General features: G+C 51.5%; 1 pseudogene; it reads left to right on the top strand.

Moving 5' to 3' along the window:
- LOC147099021 (cytochrome b-c1 complex subunit 2, mitochondrial-like) overlaps positions 1 to 20,893 on the top strand; it is a 44,133-nt pseudogene that overhangs the window by 3,540 nt on the left and 19,700 nt on the right.

Here is a 20,893-nt window from a genome sequence, read left to right as displayed (position 1 = left end):
ACTTGCCAGACTCAGAATCCACAGTTAAACTATGTTGTTGTTGCTCAGTGGAATTCTGTGCTGAAACTTTGTCTTTTGCACCTGAGTTGGGCTTACCATCATCCGTTCCAGAGTCTGGGCCGACTATCTTCACCGAGTTCTCACTCGTTATTGTTTGTAGGAAATGCCAGTCCATATTCATTTTCCTAATCCACTCCCGTCCTAGTAGTGGAGGACCTCCTTCAGATATCACATATAAGTCCATTATTTGACTGTCTTCGCCCTTGTGGACCACTGCAACCTCTATTTTCCCGATGGGGTACACTCTTTGCCCCGTGTATGTTTTCAATATAATCCCCGTATCCTGTAGGGGAATATGTTGGAATAACTTTCCGTAATCTTTCTTATTTATGACCGTCAATGCCGATCCAGTGTCCAATTCCAGTTTTACTTGGACTCCTTCTATCTGAAGAGTGACCCAAATTGTCTGGAGGTCTGCACCCTTACCAGCGTTGAGTACTCTTAAGCTAGCCAGTTCATTACAGCTTAAGCTAGCCAGTTCATTACTGCTAGCGTCTGAATCGGACTCCTGTTCGGTCACCTTGTGTACCTTTGCGTATTTTCCTTGCGATGACTTGTTGCTGGTCTTCTTCCCTGACCTGCATACTCTAGCTATATGTCCAAGCCTACCACAAGTTCTACATTCTTGGTTTTTAAACCAACACTGGTTCTGATCATGCGTTGTCTTTCCACAACGATAACATTTGCCAGAACTCACACCCAATTTGTGTGCACTGAGCTCCAGTGACCGTAGCTGCATTACTGCGTGCCTCTCGCTGCGGCTTCGTGTGCTGCTGCCATAGTGACCGCCTTCTCAAGCGTCAGCTCATTCTCCTCGAGCAGTCGCTTTTGTGTATCCTGTTTAAATAAACCACACACAAATTTGTCTCGTAGTGCATCTGTCAGTCCCGTTCCAAACTGGCAATATTTCGCTAATTTACGCAATTCCAGCAAATATTCAGCATTGCTTTCATGCTGTAGCTGCCTTCTGTCATAAAATTTAAATCATTCCGCTAGCATCAGCGGCGTGGGGTTTAGATGATCTTTCAGGACAGTAACAATCTCATCGAACGTCTTATCCGTCGGTTCATCTGGTGATAACAGGTGTTTCAATTGCCCATATGTCTTCGCACCCATTAAATTTAATAATGTTAGAGCTTTATCTTGGTCACGAATTTTATTGGCCTTACAATAATTTTTTACTCTTTCAACATATATGGCCCAATCTTCGAGGTCACTATCAAAGGTGCTAATATTCCCGTGTTTAGGCATTGTAGATTTGCAATTTCTCAGATTTTATTTTCTTTACTTGTTATCAAAGATGGCGGCTTCCCGCTCTTGCCGTCGTCCTCCGCCCACAAAATGGCGGTTTTCCCGCGCTTGGCAGTCTTCACCCGTCCCCCGACGCCGTCTCCCTTCAGCCCCCGAGTGCGGCCCTTATCTTCGCCGCGATCGCCCGAGTGCGGCCCTTATCAGCGGATGCGATCGATGGCCCGGCTGCGCCTCGCACTTGAAAGCGGCCCGGCCCTTATCAGTGCTTGCGATCGATGGCCCGGCTGCGCCTCGCACTCCAAAGCCCTTATCTCCCGATCGCGATCGATGGCCCGCGCTGTGCACCGCGGCTCTCGCGCCTTCAATTTCTGCAGCCGCTGCCCTTTCAGCCCGAGTGCGGCCCTTATCGGTGGTTGCGATCGATGGCCCGGCTGCGCCCCTCACTTCAAAGCGGCCCGGCCCTTATCTGCCGATCGCTATCGCCCTGTACCTTTGTCTTCCCCAGCCCTGTCTTCTACTCCGGTTCACAAGCTGATGGAGGCTTCAGGGTCCTAATGCCTGTCGCTTCCAGTGGGTTGGTGTGGTCTGAAACCTCTCTTCAACCGCCGTGGAATAACTGCCGCAGGGTAAGAACCTGACTCGTCGCCAGTGTTAAGTCTGTGAATTATTTAGTTAATTAAGACACAGACTAATGAGTAACAATAAAAACAGGTCTTTACTGGTTGGAGGTAGGGACTATACTGAATACAAGATTACTGCACAGTGCTTATATACCGGTGTGTTCACCCCTGGTATTACGTCTACAGCAGCCTGAGAAAGTAGTACATCTCTTAAGGTGGAACAGGCTTAAGCTCTCTTAAGGTGGAACAGGTTACATACACAACAACCACCACCCTGGCTCCGCACATCAATGTGCCCCGGCAGACGGACAACTGGTCCTTCCTTGCCGAAAACGCCGGCAATGATGCGTCACCCTGCGCCAGCCAGCCTTTCACGGTTAATTCGTAAACCCTTGCCAATGTCGGGTCGTTCCGTGTTTCCCGCTCGAAACATTGGCTGGTGATGGGCAAGTGTTCCATAACAGCCGTATGATATATTTCCACGGGGTCCTGTACTATCTCTTCGATCTCGGCAGGCAAGGGTAGCTGCGACAGGCCATCCGCATTGCCATGCTGTTTGGTACCCTTATATTCGATAAGGTACTGGTGTGCTCCTAAGAACAGTGACCATCTCTGTAGCCTTTGGGCCGTCATCAGGGGCACCCCTTTTGTTGGATTAAATATCGACACCAACGGTTGATGATCCGTCAGTAGTGTGAAACGTTGCCCATGCAGGTAGTGGTGGAATTTTTTTACACCCCACACCAGACTGAGGGCCTCCCTGTCGATTTGCGCATAGTTTCTTTCGGCTGTAGTTAACGACCTTGAGGTAAATGCTATTGGCCTCTCCGTCCCGTTGGGAAATTTGTGTGACAACACTGCCCCTATACCGTACGGGGAGGCGTCACATGCCAACCTCATTGGCATTTTTGGGTCAAAGTGTGCGAGCACTTCCTTTGATGTAATGAGTTGTTTACCCTTTTTAAAAGCAGCCTCACACGCTTCGTCCCAATTCCAGGAGACTCCCTTTTGCAGCAAGGAATTTAGTGGATGTAAAATGGACGATAAGTTCGGGAGGAACTTATGGTAATAGTTTATAAGGCCTAAGAATGATCGTAACTGAGATACATTCTCAGGGGGCGGGGCCTTCACTACTGCCTCGATCTTTTCCGGGGACTTATGCAGGCCTTCCTTATCTATAATGTGACCACAGTATGAGATACGTTCCTGGAAAAACTCACATTTCTGCTTGTTCGCCCTGAGTCCGTATTGTTGTAACCGCAGAAGTACTCGCTCCAGGTTAGCGAGGTGGTCGTTATCCGTTTGTCCTGTCACCAGGATGTCATCCAGGTAGCATTGCGTTCCTGGAATGCCCTGTAGGACCTGTTCCATGGTCCTCTGCCATATTGCCGGGGCGGACGCCACACCAAATACCAGGCGATTGTACTGGTACAATCCCTTGTGTGTGTTAATCGTTAGGAGCTTTTTCGAGTCCTGCTCCACCTCCATCTGTAAATAAGCTTGACAAAGGTCAATCTTCGTAAAGCGTCTACCCCCAGCTAACGATGCGAATATGTCCTCTATCCGCGGCAGCGGATACTGTACCGTGTGCAGGACTGGGTTAATAGTTACCTTAAAATCCCCGCAAATGCGAACCTTCTTTGGTTCCCCCGGTGTGTTATTTGCAGATTTCTTTATAACTGGGACGATGGGCGTGGCCCACTCGCTCCACTCAATCTTTGTAAGGACACCTGCACTCTCTAAGGCATCCAGTTCTGCTTCCACCGCTGGCCGAATGGCATAAGGCACCGGTCTGGCCTTACAAAACTTGGGGTTTGCATCTTGAGCAATAGTTATTTTTGCTCTAATGTCCTTTAAGGTCCCCAGCCCTTGTTGGAACACCTCTGGCGTTTTTGCCAATAGTTTCGACAGCCTGCTTGTAATGGTTGTATCATCTGTGGTGGTCTCTACTTTTAACTCGTGTATCGACTTCCAGTCGAAATGGATTTTTCTTATCCATTCCCTACCCAAAGGTGGTGGTCCACCGTTTGGTAGGACGTATAAATAAAGTCCTGGCACTTTTCTGCCGTTGTATTTAACTGTTACTTGCATTTTTCCCTTCGGGTAAACTTTTTGTCCCGTATATGTTTTTAATTTAATTTCCGTATCCTTTAAGGGAATGCGTTTGAACAGCCTGTTATAATCTTGTTCATTAATTACTGATAGGGCTGAACCCGTGTCCAGCTCCATATTAACTTCGACGCCTGCTACCTTCATTTTAACCCACATTGTGCTGTGGTCCTCCGTTTTGTCTACACCATATAACTTGAGACATCCCAGACCTTTAGGCTCTGCTTTTGTGCCTTCCTGTGACTCGTCTGAGCTACTGTCAGACATCTTATGTATTTTTGTCCTTGCCTTGGTACTGCTCGGATTGCCCCCATGATTGGGTTTCGTACCAAACCGACAAACTTTCGCTATATGCCCCTTTTTCCCACACTGCCGGCATATTTTATCACGAAACCAACAATTACTTTGGTCGTGGGTGGTTTTGCCACAACGGTAGCATTTACCTTTGTGAAATGTCACCTCATGGGTGTCATAGCCGGTTGTGTTTTGTCGTATTTGAGCAGCACCCTGTGCTGCTGCTTCGTGGGCCAATGCTATTTCAATCGCCTGATCTAGGCTGAGCTGTTTCTTGGCTAGCAACCGTTTACGTGTATTCTCATTTAACATGCCACAGACAAATCTGTCTCTGATCGCGTCCGCCAATATGGCTCCAAACTGGCAATGTTTGGACAACCTTCTGAGCTCAGCTAAATAGGCTGCCTGCGACTCATCATTCCTTTGGTCGCGTCTGTAGAAGCGGTACCTTTCCGCTATAAATGGTGGCTTAGGGTTTAAATGTTCCCTTAACGTATCAACAATTTGGGCGTACGTTTTGTCTGCTGGCTTTTCTGGAGTAAGAAGATTCCTCAGCAGACCGTATGTTTTTGCCCCCATAAAATTTAATAAGGTTGCTACCTTTTGGTCATCTTCCACCTTGTTTACTATGCAATAAAGTTCATGCCTTTCGATATAGGCATCCCACTCTTCTGTGTCCTCAACAAATGCTGACAAACAACCTTCTTTAGCCATTTTAAACGTTTGAAGAGAAAAAAAAACTTTTCCCGCTTTCTCCACTAGATGCCGTTTTTCCCACCTTTTCTCCCTCTGCTGTCAACGACCTCTCTCCAGCGTCATTATTTTTGGCCCTTGCAGCTCCCGTTATTGCCACCGCCACTATTAACAACGACCTTTCCCTCTCGTGGCCCGCTAGTCCTTGTGGCTCCGTTTGTTCCCCAGATCGCCTGCCCGTTCTGGCCCTTGCAGCTCCCGTTCCCCGGGAAGGATTTCAGTTTACCTGGCCCTGGGTGGACTTTTGCCCCGTGGCTGGAGCGCCCGTTCAGCCTCCTCTCAGCTGCCGCAGCCTCCGCTGGAACCCTCTCTCTCTCGCTCCATTGCTGCCGCTCCTCCCGAACCCGGAGTGCTGGGCGGCCTCCTTCGGTCGACGCTGGACTCTGCAGGCTGGCTGGTAAGAAGCCTCTCTCCTTCGCTCTCCGTACTGCTGCCGTTCCTTTGTTGCACCGTGTACTGGTGAGTTCGAACCTTACTCGTCGCCAGTATAAAGTATGTGTCTATACTTAATGCAATAATGACGAGACAGCTTGGAATATTCAACGTAGGTCTTTACTTAATACCAACAGGCGGGAAACTGAGGGGAGATCAGTGCCCACAGTACTATTTATACCCCTATGGCCAGGAGTGGTATTACGGTATCACTACGCTCTACAAAGTAGTGCTGCCCTGGCCATAGGTTTAAAGTAACATACCTATTACATACACAACAGCCGTGCCTTCAGCTGCTGAGGCCCTAAGCTCTGGAATTCCCTCCCTAAACCTCTCCACCTCTCTCTCCTCCTGTAAGACACTCCTTAAAACCTACTTCTTTGACCAAGCTATTGGTCACCTGCCCTAATATCTCCTTATGTGGCTCGGTGTCAGATTTTGCTTGTCAATCGCTCCTGTGAAGCACCTTGGGACGTTTTACTACATTAAAGGCGCTGTATAAATGCAAGCCATTGTCGTAACATGGCCCCCAGAAAATGTTATTTCTTTGTGCGTCATGTGACGCCCACAGCTTTTTCTAACATGTAATTTTGTCCCTCGGTTCACATTCCTTCCGATTCGCTAAGTTACAGCGTGTGGCCATAATTGCAAAGCAGATGCTCAGAGTCCGGCCTGGTTTTGTTGTGTCGTACCAGTCCCACGGAGTCAGAGAGGAGCTGAGCGGAGCTGAGCTAGAAAGAAACAAGGTCAAACTACCGCCTTGGTCTAATGGTGCTGAGTGCTTTTTCCTCCTTCCCAGATGAATAAGCTTCGCAGTAGGCTGGTGATGGCGGCGCTGGAGGATTACAGTCCCGTGTCCAGGGTGGGCATCTTTGCGAAAGCCGGCAGTAGATATGGAGATGCTGGCAACCTGGGCATCACACATTGCCTCAGGGTGGCTTCCGACATGGCGAGTACCTGCTTTGCACTACATGGTGGGTGCGAGAAATTTCTCGCTGCGCCCACTTGAACTGTAATAAGCACCCAGTGCTGTTATTGGATGTTGCCTTTCCGAAGCGCAGGTGTGCCAGGAGATAGCACCACGTGCTGTATAACGGCAGCGTGAAGTGCCGGTGCTGGGAGCCAATTAAGCTAATGAATTATCTCACAAGTAGGCTCGTGTGGAGCATAAGAACATAAGAAATAGGAGCAGGAGTAGGCCATTCGGCCCATTCAATGAGATCATGGCTGATCTTCTGACTCAACTCCATTCACCGGCCCTATCGCCATATCCCTTGATGCCCTTACTAGTCAGAAATCTATCGACTTCTGTTTTGAATATACCCAATGACTGAGCCTCCACAGCCCTCTGGGGTAGAGAATTCCAAAGATTCACCACCCTCTGTGTGAAGAAATTTCTTCTCATCTCAGTCCAAAATGGCCTACCCTTTATCCTGAGGCCGTGGCCCCTGGTTCTAGACTCCCCAGCCAAGGGAAACATTCTCCCAGCATCCACCCTATCAAGCCCTGTAATCATTTTGTATGCTTCAATGAGATCCCCTCTCATTCTTCTGAATTCAAGAGAATACAGGCCTAGTTTACTCAATCTCTTCTCATACGACAGTCCCGCCATCCCAGGAATCAATCTGGTGAACCTTCGTTGCACTCCCTCTATGGCAACTATACCCTTCCTTAGTTAAGGAGACCAAAGCTGTCCACAGTACTCCAGGTGTGGTCTCACCAAGGCCCTATATAATTGGAGTAAGACTTCTTTACCCCTGTACTCAGATCCTCTTGTAATGAAGGCCAGCATACCATTTGCCTTCCTAATGGCTTGCTGCACCTGCACATTCACTTTCAGTGACTCATATACAAGGACACCCAGGTCCCTTTGAGCATTTGCATTCCCCAATCTTTCACTATTTAGGAAATACTCTGCCTTTCTGTTTTTTCTACCAAAGTGGATAACTTCACATTTATCCACATTATATTCCATCTGCCATGTTCTCGCCCACTCACTGAGCCTGTCGAGATCCCCTTGAAGCCTCTTCACAACTGAGCATAAACACCAGCACGGTCCAGATGGGCCGAATGGCCTGTTTCTGTGCCATACATTCCACGTAACATTGTTCGCACACCAAAGTGGTTTGTGTGATTTACTTTGCTGTAGTGGATTGGTACTGATGCCTTAAATAAGGCTGGTCACACAGTCCCAGCGGTGAAGGGGGCACCCTGCTATCCCGCAGGTTGTAGCACTTGCTTTCCCTAGCAGTGCTCACACACTAAACCTTCCTTGAGGTTTGCCATTTCTTGACTAGTCCTGAGTCGAATGTCTCGTGATTATTTATTGGCAGCAGTAGAAAATTAGCATCATCCACCCCAGCCCTTTAAAGGGGTCGTTGTAAGGGACAGATGTTGGGTTTATATAGAATACTAGCTGGGGGTGCCCGGCGGTGCCGAGGCTTTTTTGAGGGCATGTTGTTGTTGGAAGAGAGAGCGAGAGACTGGGGGGAAGAGAGAGAGCGAGAGACTGGGGGGAAGAGAGAGAGCGAGAGACTGGGGGGAAGAGAGAGAGCGAGAGACTGGGGGGAAGAGAGAGAGCGAGAGACTGGGGGGAAGAGAGAGAGCGAGAAACTGGGGGAAGAGAGAGAGCGAGAAACTGGGGGAAGAGAGAGAGCGAGAGACTGGGGGGAAGAGAGAGAGCGAGAGACTGGGGGGAAGAGAGAGAGCGAGAGACTGGGGGGAAGAGAGAGCGAGAGACTGGGGGAAGAGAGAGAGCGAGAGACTGGGGGGAAGAGAGAGAGCGAGAGACTGGGGGGAAGAGAGAGAGCGAGAGACTGGGGGGAAGAGAGAGCGAGAGACTGGGGGGAAGAGAGAGAGCGAGAGACTGGGGAAGAGAGAGCGAGAGACTGGGGGGAAGAGAGAGAGCGAGAGACTGGGGGGAAGAGAGAGAGCGAGAGACTGGGGGGGAAGAGAGAGAGCGAGAGACTGGGGGGGAAGAGAGAGAGCGAGAGACTGGGGGGAAGAGAGAGAGCGAGAGACTGGGGGGAAGAGAGAGAGCGAGAGACTGGGGGGAAGAGAGAGCGAGAGACTGGGGGGAAGAGAGAGAGCGAGAGACTGGGGGGAAGAGAGAGAGCGAGAGACTGGGGGGAAGAGAGAGAGCGAGAGACTGGGGGGAAGAGAGCGAGAGACTGGGGGGAAGAGAGAGAGCGACTGGGGGGAAGGGGGAGGAAGGGGAAGGGGGCGGGAGGGGGAAGGGGGAGAGGGAAGGCAGGGGGGGAAGCCTGGCGTTGCCAAGGCTTTTTTGTAAAACGGCAGTTTACAGGGCCGCGCGGTTTACGGCCAGCCGCTGCCGCTCTCCCGCTCTGTGTCTTGGGCCGAGCGGTTGTGAGGCCCGGCCCGAGTGACCCCAACTCACCTCCCGCTCCGGCAGGCCGGGAGCGGGATACTTTGCCGGAGCCGCACTGTGGGGGTATGTTGTGCTGGTGCTGTCGCTGTTGGTATTTAAAAAATGGCGGCGACGTTTCGGGAGGCTGCAGGATTAGGCACGCCCACACATGGAATGAAACGCCCCCCGTGATGCAAGATAGACAGGGGGGAGACGAGAGAGAGGGAAGGAGAGAGAGAGAGAGGGAAGGAGAGAGAGAGAGAGAGAGAGGAGAGAGAGGGAAGGAGAGAGAGAGAGAGAGAGAGAGAGGGAAGGAGAGAGAGACAGAGAGAGAGAGAGGGAAAGAGAGAGAGAGAGAGAGAGAAGGAGAGAGAGGGAAGGAGAGAGAGAGAGAGAGAGAGAGGGAAGGAGAGAGAGACAAAGAGAGAGAGAGGGAAAGAGAGAGAGAGAGGGAAGGAGAGAGAGACAGAGAGAGAGAGATGGAAGGAGAGAGAGAGAGTTTTGCCGAATTTTGCCGAAGCATCCTTCGCACCCAAAGGAAAACACCAACAAATGCATGCAGAGCCGAACTAGGCAGATACCCACTGATAATAAACATCCAAAAACGAGCACTAAACTTCCTAAATCACCTCAAATCTAGCTCCCCAGACACCCTTCATTTTAAAGCCTTCCAGACCCAAGAGCTAAACCCAGAAAAGAGTCCCCTGAGTCAGCTGCTACTGAAACTAAGTACTCCTACTCAGCCGGACCCTGACCAGTCCCAGACCAACACTGCCGTCCAAACACCAATCCGAGTGAACCAAATCATTAAACAATGCAAAGAAACCTACCTGGAACATTGGAACAAAATAACCGAAAGCCAAAGCAGATTAGAATGTTACCGGGCCCTCAAAAGAGAATATAAACTGGCAGACTATCTCTCGACCATCAGAGACACAAAACAGAGACAGACCCTCACCAGATACAGACTAAGCGACCACCAACTGGCAATTGAAAAAGGAAGATACAAGAAATCCTGGCAGCCTAGAGAGAATAGAATATGTGATCAATGTCTGGCCGGCGAGGTTGAGACAGAGATGCATTTCCTCCTAAAATGCAAAAAATTCAACACATCAAGAAACATATTATTTGACAAGCTCAGCCAAACAACCCCAGATTTCAAGGAACTGGATGACCTGTCAAAATTAAGATTAGTCCTGGGAGAAGGAGACAGACCATACCTTGGTGCCAAATATGTAACAACATGTCACAACCTGAGGACTGTTTAAAATTAATACTGAATGTACCCACTGATGTACAAAGACTGTTTAAATTAATATTGTTTAAATTAATATTGTATGTACCCAACGAAGGTCAAAATTGTTTCACACCTACAGAATGTTGGAAAACTGTACTTTTTGTTATGTAAGCTTTGGCAATATGGTTCCCTGTAAACTTTCATGCCAATAAAGCATTTGAATTGAATTGAATTGAATTGAATTGAGAGAGGGAAGGAGAGAGAGAGAGAGGGAAGGAGAGAGAGACAGAGAGAGAGAAGGAGAGAGAGACAGAGAGAGAGAGGGAAGGAGAGGGAGAGAGAGGGAAGGAGAGAGAGAGGGAAGGAGAGAGCGAGAGAGGGAAGGAGAGAGAGAGAGAGGGAAGGAGAGAGAGACAGAGAGGGAAGGAGAGAGAGACAGACAGAGACAGAGAGGGGGGGAGAGAGAAAGAGTAGAGAGACGGGGAGATAGAGAGAGAGAGAGACTGAGGGGGGAGAGAGAGAGTAGAGAGACGGGGGGAGAGAGAGAGAGAGAGAGATGGGGGAAGGGAGAGAGAGACTGGGGAGAGAGAGATAGAGAGACGGGGAGCGAGGGAGAGATTGGGGGGAGAGAGAGACTGGAGGAGGGAGAGACTGGAGGAGGGAGAGTCTGGAGGAGAGAGAGACTGGGAGATAGAGAGAGAGAGACTGAGGGTTGAGAGAAACTGGGGGAGAGAGAGAGAGAGACTGGGAGACACAGAGGGAGAGACTGGGAGACAGAGAGAGAGATAAAGAGACGGGGAGAGAGAGAGAGATTGGGGGGAGAGAGAGAAAGGGCTAGAAATTCGGTATCGCCCCGTTTGAGAGGGAAGGAGAGAGAGAGGGAAGGAGAGAGAGAGACAGAGAGAGGGGGAAGGAGAGAGAGAGACAGACAGAGACAGAGAGAGAAAGAGTAGAGAGACTGGGGGGAGAGAGGGAGAGAGAGAGAGAGACTGGGGTAGAGAGAGAGAGAGAGACAGGGGAGAGAGAGAGAGTGGAGAGACTGACACATTGGGCAGAAACAACAAAAACCCAAAGCAAACTCAATTGCTACTTGGCCCTAAACAGACAATACAACATAGCTGATTACCTGACCATGGTAAAGGATAACAAACTGAGAAGAACCTTGACAAGGTACAGACTTAGCGAACATAGCCTAGCGATCGAAAAAGGCAGACACAGGCAGACCAGGCTGCCAAGAGAAGACAGGATATGCTCTCACTGCAGTCAGGGAGTAGTGGAGACAGAGATGCACTTCCTCACAGCCTGTGAAAAATATCAGGGCATCAGGGAGAATTTCTACCAAAAATTCTCACAAATATGCCCTGAATTCAGAAATCTGAATGACAACCAAAAACTCCCATACCTACTGGGAGAGGAGAGAAGCTGTGTAACACTGGCGGCACACTATGTTACAGCTTGCCATGAACAGAGGGACAACCAGTAAACTAAGCAAAGAGTATATATAAAAAATGCGAATGTATATTTATACACTCAGGGATATACCTGTTTATACAATGTATGAATAGAACTGCGTTTATGTGTTCAACCATAAATGTATTTTGATGCTTTGGCAACATAAGATGTACCTTATCATGCCAATAAAGCGATTTGAATTTGAATTTGACTGGGGGGAGAGAGACTGGGGAGAGAGAGACTGGGAGAGAGAGCGAGAGACCAGGGGGGAAGAGAGAGACTGGGGGAGAGAGAGAGCGACTGGGGAGAGAGAGAGAGAGAGAGAGACGGAGAGAGAGAGAGAGGGAGAGACTGGGGGAGAGGGAGAGAGAGACAGGGGGGAGAGAGAGCGATTGAGGGGGAGAGAGAGACTGGGAGAGAGAGAGAGAGTGACTGAGGGGGAGAGAGAGCGATTGAGGGGGAGAGAGAGACGGAGAGAGAGAGAGAGAGAGTAGAGAGACTGGGGGGAGAGAGGAGAGAGACTGGGGAGAGAGAGAAAGAATGGGGAGATAGAGAGAGACTGAGGGGGAGAGAGAGAGAGACGGGGAGAGAGAGACTGGGGAGATAGAGACTGAGGGGGGAGAGAGGGCGACTGAGGCGGAGAGAGAGAGACTGGGGGAGAGAGAGAAAGAATGGGGAGATAGAGAGAGAGAGACAGGGGGAGAGAGAGAGAGACTGGGGGAGAGAGACAGGGAGAGAGAGAGAGGGAAGGAGAGAGAGACAGAGAGAGAGAAGGAGAGAGAGACAGAGAGAGAGGGAAGGAGAGGGAGAGAGGGAAGGAGAGAGAGAGGGAAGGAGAGAGACAGAGAGGGAAGGAGAGAGCGAGAGAGGGAAGGAGAGAGAGAGAGAGAGAGAGGGAAGGAGAGAGAGACAGAGAGGGAAGGAGAGAGAGACAGACAGAGACAGAGAGGGGGGGAGAGAGAAAGAGTAGAGAGACGGGGAGATAGAGAGAGAGAGAGACTGAGGGGGGAGAGAGAGAGTAGAGAGACGGGGGGAGAGAGAGAGAGAGAGAGATGGGGGAAGGGAGAGAGAGACTGGGGAGAGAGAGATAGAGAGACAGGGAGCGAGGGAGAGATTGGGGGGAGAGAGAGACTGGAGGAGGGAGAGACTGGAGGAGGGAGAGTCTGGAGGAGAGAGACTGGGAGAGAGAGAGACTGAGGGTTGAGAGAAACTGGGGGAGAGAGAGAGAGAGACTGGGAGACACAGAGGGAGAGACTGGGAGACAGAGAGAGAGATAAAGAGACGGGGAGAGAGAGAGAGATTGGGGGGAGAGAGAGAGAGGGCTAGAAATTCGGTATCGCCCCGTTTGAGAGGGAAGGAGAGATAGAGGGAAGGAGAGAGAGAGACAGAGAGAGGGGGAAGGAGAGAGAGAGACAGACAGACAGAGAGAGAAAGAGTAGAGAGACTGGGGGGAGAGAGGGAGAGAGAGAGAGAGACTGGGGTAGAGAGAGAGAGAGAGACAGGGGAGAGAGAGAGAGTGGAGAGACTGACACATTGGGCAGAAACAACAAAAACCCAAAGCAAACTCAATTGCTACTTGGCCCTAAACAGACAATACAACATAGCTGATTACCTGACCATGGTAAAGGATAACAAACTGAGAAGAACCTTGACAAGGTACAGACTTAGCGAACATAGCCTAGCGATCGAAAAAGGCAGACACAGGCAGACCAGGCTGCCAAGAGAAGACAGGATATGCTCTCACTGCAGTCAGGGAGTAGTGGAGACAGAGATGCACTTCCTCACAGCCTGTGAAAAATATCAGGGCATCAGGGAGAATTTCTACCAAAAATTCTCACAAATATGCCCTGAATTCAGAAATCTGAATGACAACCAAAAACTCCCATACCTACTGGGAGAGGAGAGAAGCTGTGTAACACTGGCGGCACACTATGTTACAGCTTGCCATGAACAGAGGGACAACCAGTAAACTAAGCAAAGAGTATATATAAAAAATGCGAATGTATATTTATACACTCAGGGATATACCTGTTTATACAATGTATGAATAGAACTGCGTTTATGTGTTCAACCATAAATGTATTTTGATGCTTTGGCAACATAAGATGTACCTTATCATGCCAATAAAGCGATTTGAATTTGAATTTGACTGGGGGGAGAGAGACTGGGGAGAGAGAGACTGGGAGAGAGAGCGAGAGACCAGGGGGGAAGAGAGAGACTGGGGGAGAGAGAGAGCGACTGGGGAGAGAGAGAGAGAGAGACGGAGAGAGAGAGAGAGGGAGAGACTGGGGGAGAGGGAGAGAGAGACAGGGGGGAGAGAGAGCGATTGAGGGGGAGAGAGAGAGTGACTGAGGGGGAGAGAGAGCGATTGAGGGGGAGAGAGAGACTGGGAGAGAGAGAGAGAGAGAGAGTAGAGAGACTGGGGGGAGAGAGAGGAGAGAGACTGGGGAGAGAGAGAAAGAATGGGGAGATAGAGAGAGACTGAGGGGGAGAGAGAGAGAGACGGGGAGGGAGAGACTGGGGGAGAGACTGGGGAGATAGATAGAGACTGAGGGGGGAGAGAGGGCGACTGAGGCGGAGAGAGAGAGACTGGGGGAGAGAGAGAAAGAATGGGGAGATAGAGAGAGAGAGACGGGGGAGAGAGAGAGACTGGGGGAGAGAGACAGGGAGAGAGAGAGGGAAGGAGAGAGAGAGACAGAGAGGGAAGGAGAGAGAGAGACTGGGGAGAGAGAGAGAGAGAGAGGGGGAAGGAGAGAGAGAGGGAAGGAGAGAGAGAGACAGAGAGAGGGAAGGAGAGAGAGAGACAGACAGAGACAGAGAGGGAAGGAGAGAGAGAGACTGGGGGGAGAGAGAGACAGGGAGAGAGAAAGAGTAGAGAGACTGGGGGAGAGAGGGAGAGAGAGAGAGACGGGGAGATAGAGAGAGAGAGAGACGGGGAGATAGAGAGAGAGAGAGACTGGGGAGATAGACTGAGGGCGGAGAGAGAGCGACTGAGGGTGAGAGAGAGAGACTGGGGTAGAGAGAGAGAGACAGGGGAGAGAGAGAGAGTGGAGAGACTGGGGGGAGAGAGACTGGGGAGAGAGAGACTGGGGGAGAGAGTGAGAGACCAGGGGGGAAGAGAGAGACTGGGGGGGGGAGAGAGGGAGAGAGAGACTGGGGGAGAGGGAGAGAGAGACTGGGAGATAGAGAGAGAGCGACTGAGGGGGGAGAGAGAGAGAGAGAGAGTAGAGAGACTGGGGGGAGAGAGAGAGAGAGAGACTGGGGGAGAGAGAGAGACTGGGGAGATAGATAGAGACTGAGGGGGGAGAGAGGGCGACTGAGGGGGAGAGAGAGACTGGGGGAGAGAGAGAAAGAATGGGGAGAGAGAGAGAGAGACTGGGGGAGAGAGAGAAAGAATGGGGGGGAGAGACAGGGAGAGAGAGAGAGAGAGACGGGGAAGGGAGAGAGACTGGGGAGGGAGAGAGAGAGAGCGAGCGAGAGAGAGAGACTGGGGGGGAGAGAGAGAGACCGGGGGGGGGGTGGTGGGGGGGAGAGAGAGAGAGACTGAGGGGAGAGAGAGAGAGAGAGACTTGGGGGAGAGGGAGAGAGGGGGGGAGAGGGAGAGAGTGGGGGAGAGAGAGAGAGACTGGGGGGGAGAGAGAGACGGGGAGAGAGAGAGAGAGACTGGGGAGAGAGAGAGAGAGACTGGGGGGAGAGAGAGAGAGAGACTGGGGGGAGAGAGAGACCTGGGGGAGAGAGAGACCTGAGGGAGAGAGAGACCTGGGGGAGAGAGAGACCTGGGGGAGAGAGAGACCTGGGGGAGAGAGAGACCTGGGGGAGAGAGAGACCTGGGGGAGAGAGAGACCTGGGGGAGAGAGAGACCTGGGGGAGAGAGAGACCTGGGGGAGAGAGAGACCTGGGGGAGAGAGAGACCTGGGGGAGAGAGAGACCTGGGGGAGAGCGAGACCTGGGGGAGAGAGAGAGAGAGAGAGAGAGAGAGACTGGGGGGGAGAGAGAGAGAGACTGGGGGGGAGAGAGAGAGAGACTGGGGGGGAGAGAGAGAGAGACTGGGGGGGAGAGAGAGAGAGACTGGGGGGGAGAGAGAGAGAGACTGGGGGGGAGAGAGAGAGAGACTGGGGGGGAGAGAGAGAGAGACTGGGGGGAGAGAGAGAGAGAGACTGGGGGGGGAGAGAGAGAGAGAGACTGGGGGGGAGAGAGAGAGAGACTGGGGGGGAGAGAGAGAGAGACTGGGGGGGAGAGAGAGAGAGACTGGGGGGGAGAGAGAGAGAGACTGGGGGGGAGAGAGAGAGAGACTGGGGGGGAGAGAGAGAGACGGGGGGGAGAGAGAGAGAGACTGGGGGGGAGAGAGAGAGAGACTGGGGGGGAGAGAGAGAGAGACTGGGGGGGAGAGAGAGAGAGACTGGGGGGGAGAGAGAGAGAGACTGGGGGGGAGAGAGAGAGAGACTGGGGGGGAGAGAGAGAGACTGGGGGGGAGAGAGAGAGAGACTGGGGGGGAGAGAGAGAGAGACTGGGGGGGAGAGAGAGAGAGAGAGACTGGGGGGGAGAGAGAGAGAGACTGGGGGGGAGAGAGAGAGAGAGACTGGGGGGGAGAGAGAGAGAGAGACTGGGGGGGAGAGAGAGAGAGACTGGGGGGGAGAGAGAGAGAGACTGGGGGGGAGAGAGAGAGAAACTGCGGGGAGAGAGAGAGCGACTGAGGGGGGAGAGATAGAGATGGGGAGAGAGAGAGAGACGGGGGGAGAGAGAGAGAGAGACTGGGGAGATAGAGAGAGAGAGACCTGAGGGGGGAGCGAGAGAGCGACTCAGGGGGAGAGAGAGAGTCTGGGGGAGAGAGAGAGAGAGACGGGAGAGAGAGAGAAAGAGAGAGAGAGAGAAAGAGAGAGAGAGAGAGAGAAAGAGAGAGAGACTGGGGGGTAAGAGAGAGCGACTGGGGGGGAAGAGAGAGCGACTGGGGGGGGGAAGAGAGAGCGACTGGGGGGGGGAAGAGAGAGCGACTGGGGGGGGGAGAGAGAGCGACTGGGGGGGAAGAGAGAGCGACTGGGGGGGGAAGAGAGAGCGACTGGGGGGGGAGAAGAGAGAGCGACTGGGGGGGAAGAGAGAGCGACTGGGGGGGAAGAGAGAGCGACTGGGGGGGAAGAGAGAGCGACTGGGGGGAAGAGAGAGCGACTGGGGGGGAAGAGAGAGCGACTGGGGGGGAAGAGAGAGCGACGGGGGGGGAAAGAGAGAGCGACTGGGGGGGAAAGAGAGAGCGACTGGGGGGGAAGAGAGAGCGACTGGGGGGGAAGAGAGAGCGACTTGGGGGGGGAAGAGAGAGCGACTGGGGGGGGAAGAGAGAGCGACTGGGGGGGGAAGAGAGAGCGACTGGGGGGGGAAGAGAGAGCGACTGGGGGGGGAAGAGAGAGCGACTGGGGGGGGGGAAGAGAGAGCGACTGGGGGGGGGAAAGAGAGAACTCCCTCCCCCCTCTCCCTCACACTCCCCCCCTCCTCTCCCTCACACTCCCCCCCTCCTCTCCCTCACACTCCCCCCCCCCTCCTCTCCCTCACACTCCCCCCCCCCCCCCCTTCTCCCTCACTCTCCCTCCCCCTCACACTCCCCCCTTGAGCTGAGCGGCAGCCGGCGCCGGGAGCGGGAGAGCGGGCTCTCGCGGGCGGGCGGCGCAGGCGCGGTCAGTGCCAGCGGCGCGAGGCGGCCCGCGGGGAGCAGGCAGGGAAACCCCGCGGCCCGGCGGCCGTTAGCGAGCGGCTCGAGCGAGAAACTTCGGGCGGCCCGCCCGCGCTCCGGCTCCGGCACCGTCAAACCTCCCCACTGACGGGAAGAGAGAGAGGGGGAAGTAGAGAGAGAGAGAGAGGGAAGAGGAGAGAGAGGGAAGAGGAGAGGGAAGAGAGAGAGAGAGAGATAAATTTTTTCAGCTTCAGGCGGCTCGAGCGGGAAACTTCGGGCCGCCCGCGCTCCGGCTCCGGCACCGTCAAACCTCCCCACTGACGGGAAGAGAGAGAGGGGGAAGTAGAGAGAGAGAGAGAGGGAAGAGGAGAGAGAGGGAAGAGGAGAAGGAGAGAGAGGGAAGAGAGAGAGAGAGAAAAAAAATTTCAGCTTCAGGCCTGCCGCAGCCCGCCCGCACTCCGGCACCGTCAAACCTCCCCACTGACGGGAAGAGAGAGAGGGGGAAGCAGAGAGAGAGAGGGAAGAGGAGAGAGAGGGAAGAGGAGAAGGAGAGAGAGAGAGAGGGAAGAGAGAGAGAGAGAATTTTTTTTTCAGCTTCAGGCCTGCCTGCAGCGGGCCTGGAGAGCAGCCCCGAGTCCCCCCTGCGCGAGGGTGAGGAGGAGGCGGGGGGACGGCGGCGGTTAGGGGATCACTTAATTTCCTACTGTTGCTAAACACAATTTAAAACTCAAATAAATTGCTATTTAATTCCCTAACACATAATTCAAATATTTACCTTAGTTCCCGAACACACAGAAAGTGTGGGGAAAAAATCGTGAAAAATCAAGATGGCGGCCACTCACCTCGGTTCAGAACGATAAGGCCCGCCCACACACGCACCGATTGGTCGACCGTCAGGTCACCGAAGCGTAGGATTGGTCAATCGTCAAGTCACTCAACACTCAACTGTAGGATGGCCCGGCAGCAATTGGTCGACCGTCGGTCAACTGTCGACCACACGATTGGTCAACCTTCACGTCACTCAATGCTAATGAGCAAATGAGCGGAACTTTTCCCATTTAATGAGCGGAATTTTGAACGTTTTTTGGATACCGCAGGCGGGATTTTTGTCCGGCCGAAACGTAAATACGCCTATGACCGGTCCGGAATCGCAAGCTTTCTTTTGACGCGACGCGCGCGTAGGTACGCTCTATAACTTTCAAACGTATAGAGAACGGACGGACAGACAGACAGAAGAGCCGCTTTATATATATAGATTATCATATATCCTTTACCTGTAATACAAGTTTGAGGACTAGGAAACAACTGAAAACATCTGGAAAATACTCTTTATTCAATCAAATCAATGATAAAATAAAACACAACATACAGTGCATATGAGATTAGTATTGATTATAACTCACTCGCAAAGAATTCTTCAGAGCATTTAGTCTTGATTGCTTACGCCAGACTCATCAATACTCAGTCAAAAACTGCCCTCCCAGCAGCTCCAACTTCCACTGGGAAACCTCCCTTCCACGAGTCTACCCAGGAACATCTGTCTACTTCTTCATTGTACTCACTAATGAGAAAGGTGGGTATCAGTTATGACCTTTCTTTTATCTCCTCCCAGTACGTTGATAATATGAGCCTATTCATCTCGTAGATGGTTAACAAGGTGACAGCTCCTGCTCCAAGCCTGACCTTGCGAAGTCCATTGCAGAATCAGTAACTAATATGTGGATGTATATTTTAAAAGCTTACTATGGCTGTGCTACCTGGAACATCTGAAAGTTACAACAGTGTTGTACTGGCCGCGCTAGACGTGCTCCTATGTAGCGATCCAGCAAGTTAAACACTCATTCAAAAATAATTCTTCTGAAGCGGTTGCTGTTTTGAAGCTTTACTTGAACAAATTTGTGAAACTGTAAACAAGGACAAAGTATGTTTTGTACATAAACTGAGTACTATACATTCGATATTACATAAGATATAAACATATTTACAACAGTAGAATGGACTAATTGTATAACTAACTAACATTTGAACTAACTTCTGTAACTATTAAATATTAACCTTTTATAAACATAGTATTATCAAAATATTACTCTGACAACATTGCTATTATGCTAAGAACCAAAGATACTCACAGATATTGCGCTTGGCCTAACATATGAAATCAGATTACATTGGATTGTAAATGGAACCTCTCATGGCAGATTCTCTATTACTCAAGTTAGGTTCTTCCTGGCAAAACTGCTTCCTGGGGTCAACAGGAAGAAAGGTAGGAAGGTCAAATGACCTCACAGGAAGAAAGGAACAAAGGTCAAATGACCTCACACAGGAAGAAAGATCAGATGACCTTTCCAGCATACAAACTGTTAACACAATAACCGCCACCAGAGGGTGCTATTGCATATAAAAATGTCCAGAATGTCACATAATGTCCATCGGTCCAGAACACTCCCCGTCTGGGGTCCGAACATAGTCCGAACTCTACTTGTCACTGGAGTCCTCTGGCGACAAAAGAAGAACCACCTCGAAGACGGTCCGTCGGTGTCGATGATAGGATGCAGCTTCATTAGACTGCTGTGAGGGGGTAGGTTGCGTTCTGCTACGCACAGTTCCAATCTGGGTATGGTGAGGTCTGGCTGGGGCGCCAACTTGCCTCTATCAAAAACGAAGCTGATTTTGCTTTGTCCTTCTTGAGTGGTGACCTTCAGATAAGCCACACTTGCAATGGCCTTAGCTAACGTTGCATTTCTGCTTTTATCTTTCAGTGACGACCTGCTGGAATACCTCGGCAGTGGTAGCCTGCACCAGCGACCGCCTAAACGTAGAGAAAGAAGTAGCATACCATCAGCCACAGATAAGTGAGTTAAAGCGACTGGGGAGGGAGTCGCAGCATTTGTGTTGGTAAAGATGTCGGGTAGTGGAAATGGGGTAAGTGGGTGAGACTGCTTCCTTTCACCTTTAGCTGCCGGCCTCAAGGTTGGCCGCTGTGGGAAATAGAACAAGATTACAGTGGTGTAGCACAGGGTGCTCTTGAGATTGGGAATGAGGCCTGTCATTGGGGCAGGGTAGGGAACACCCTCGCCTCTGAGTCAGAAGGTTGTGGGTTCAAGTCCCGCTCCAGAGACTTGAGCACAAAAATCTAGGCTGGCACTCCAGTGCAGTGCTGAGGGAGTGCTGCACTGTCGAAGGTGCTGTCTTTCGGATGAGATGTTAAACCAAGATGTCTGCCCCCTCAGGTGAACGTAAAAAATCCCAGGACACTATTTTGAAGAAGAGCAGGGGGAGTTCTCCCCGGTGTCCTGGGGCCAATGTTTATCCCTCAATCAACATCACTAAAACAGATTGTCTGGTCATTATCACATTGCTGTTTCTGGGAGCTTGCTGATCGGATCTCTTGTTCCAGGTTCCCCCCACCCCTCCCACCCTGAATCTGCAGATGTCCTTTTGCAATGTTAAGTTTCACGCATGCACGAAACTGTGAATGGGCCGCACAGCCCCTTAAAGGGACCGCGCACCCAAAAAGAAATAAGAGGGAACATTGCTCTTTGCCTCTCTCTCCTCCTTTCAGACACTCCATGAAATGTGCCTCTTTGACCAAGCTTTTGGTCACCCGTAAAATCTCTTTATGTGGCTTGGTGTTTGTTTGATAACGCTCCTGTGAAGCG

The sequence above is a fragment of the Somniosus microcephalus genome, chromosome 28 (genome assembly GCF_052327205.1).
Source record: "Somniosus microcephalus isolate GS21.2 chromosome 28, FLI_Smic_1.0, whole genome shotgun sequence".
NCBI lineage: Eukaryota > Metazoa > Chordata > Chondrichthyes > Squaliformes > Somniosidae > Somniosus > Somniosus microcephalus.
The sequence above is the reverse complement of the archived record's forward strand: the minus strand, read 5'-3'. Positions and strand labels throughout refer to the sequence as shown.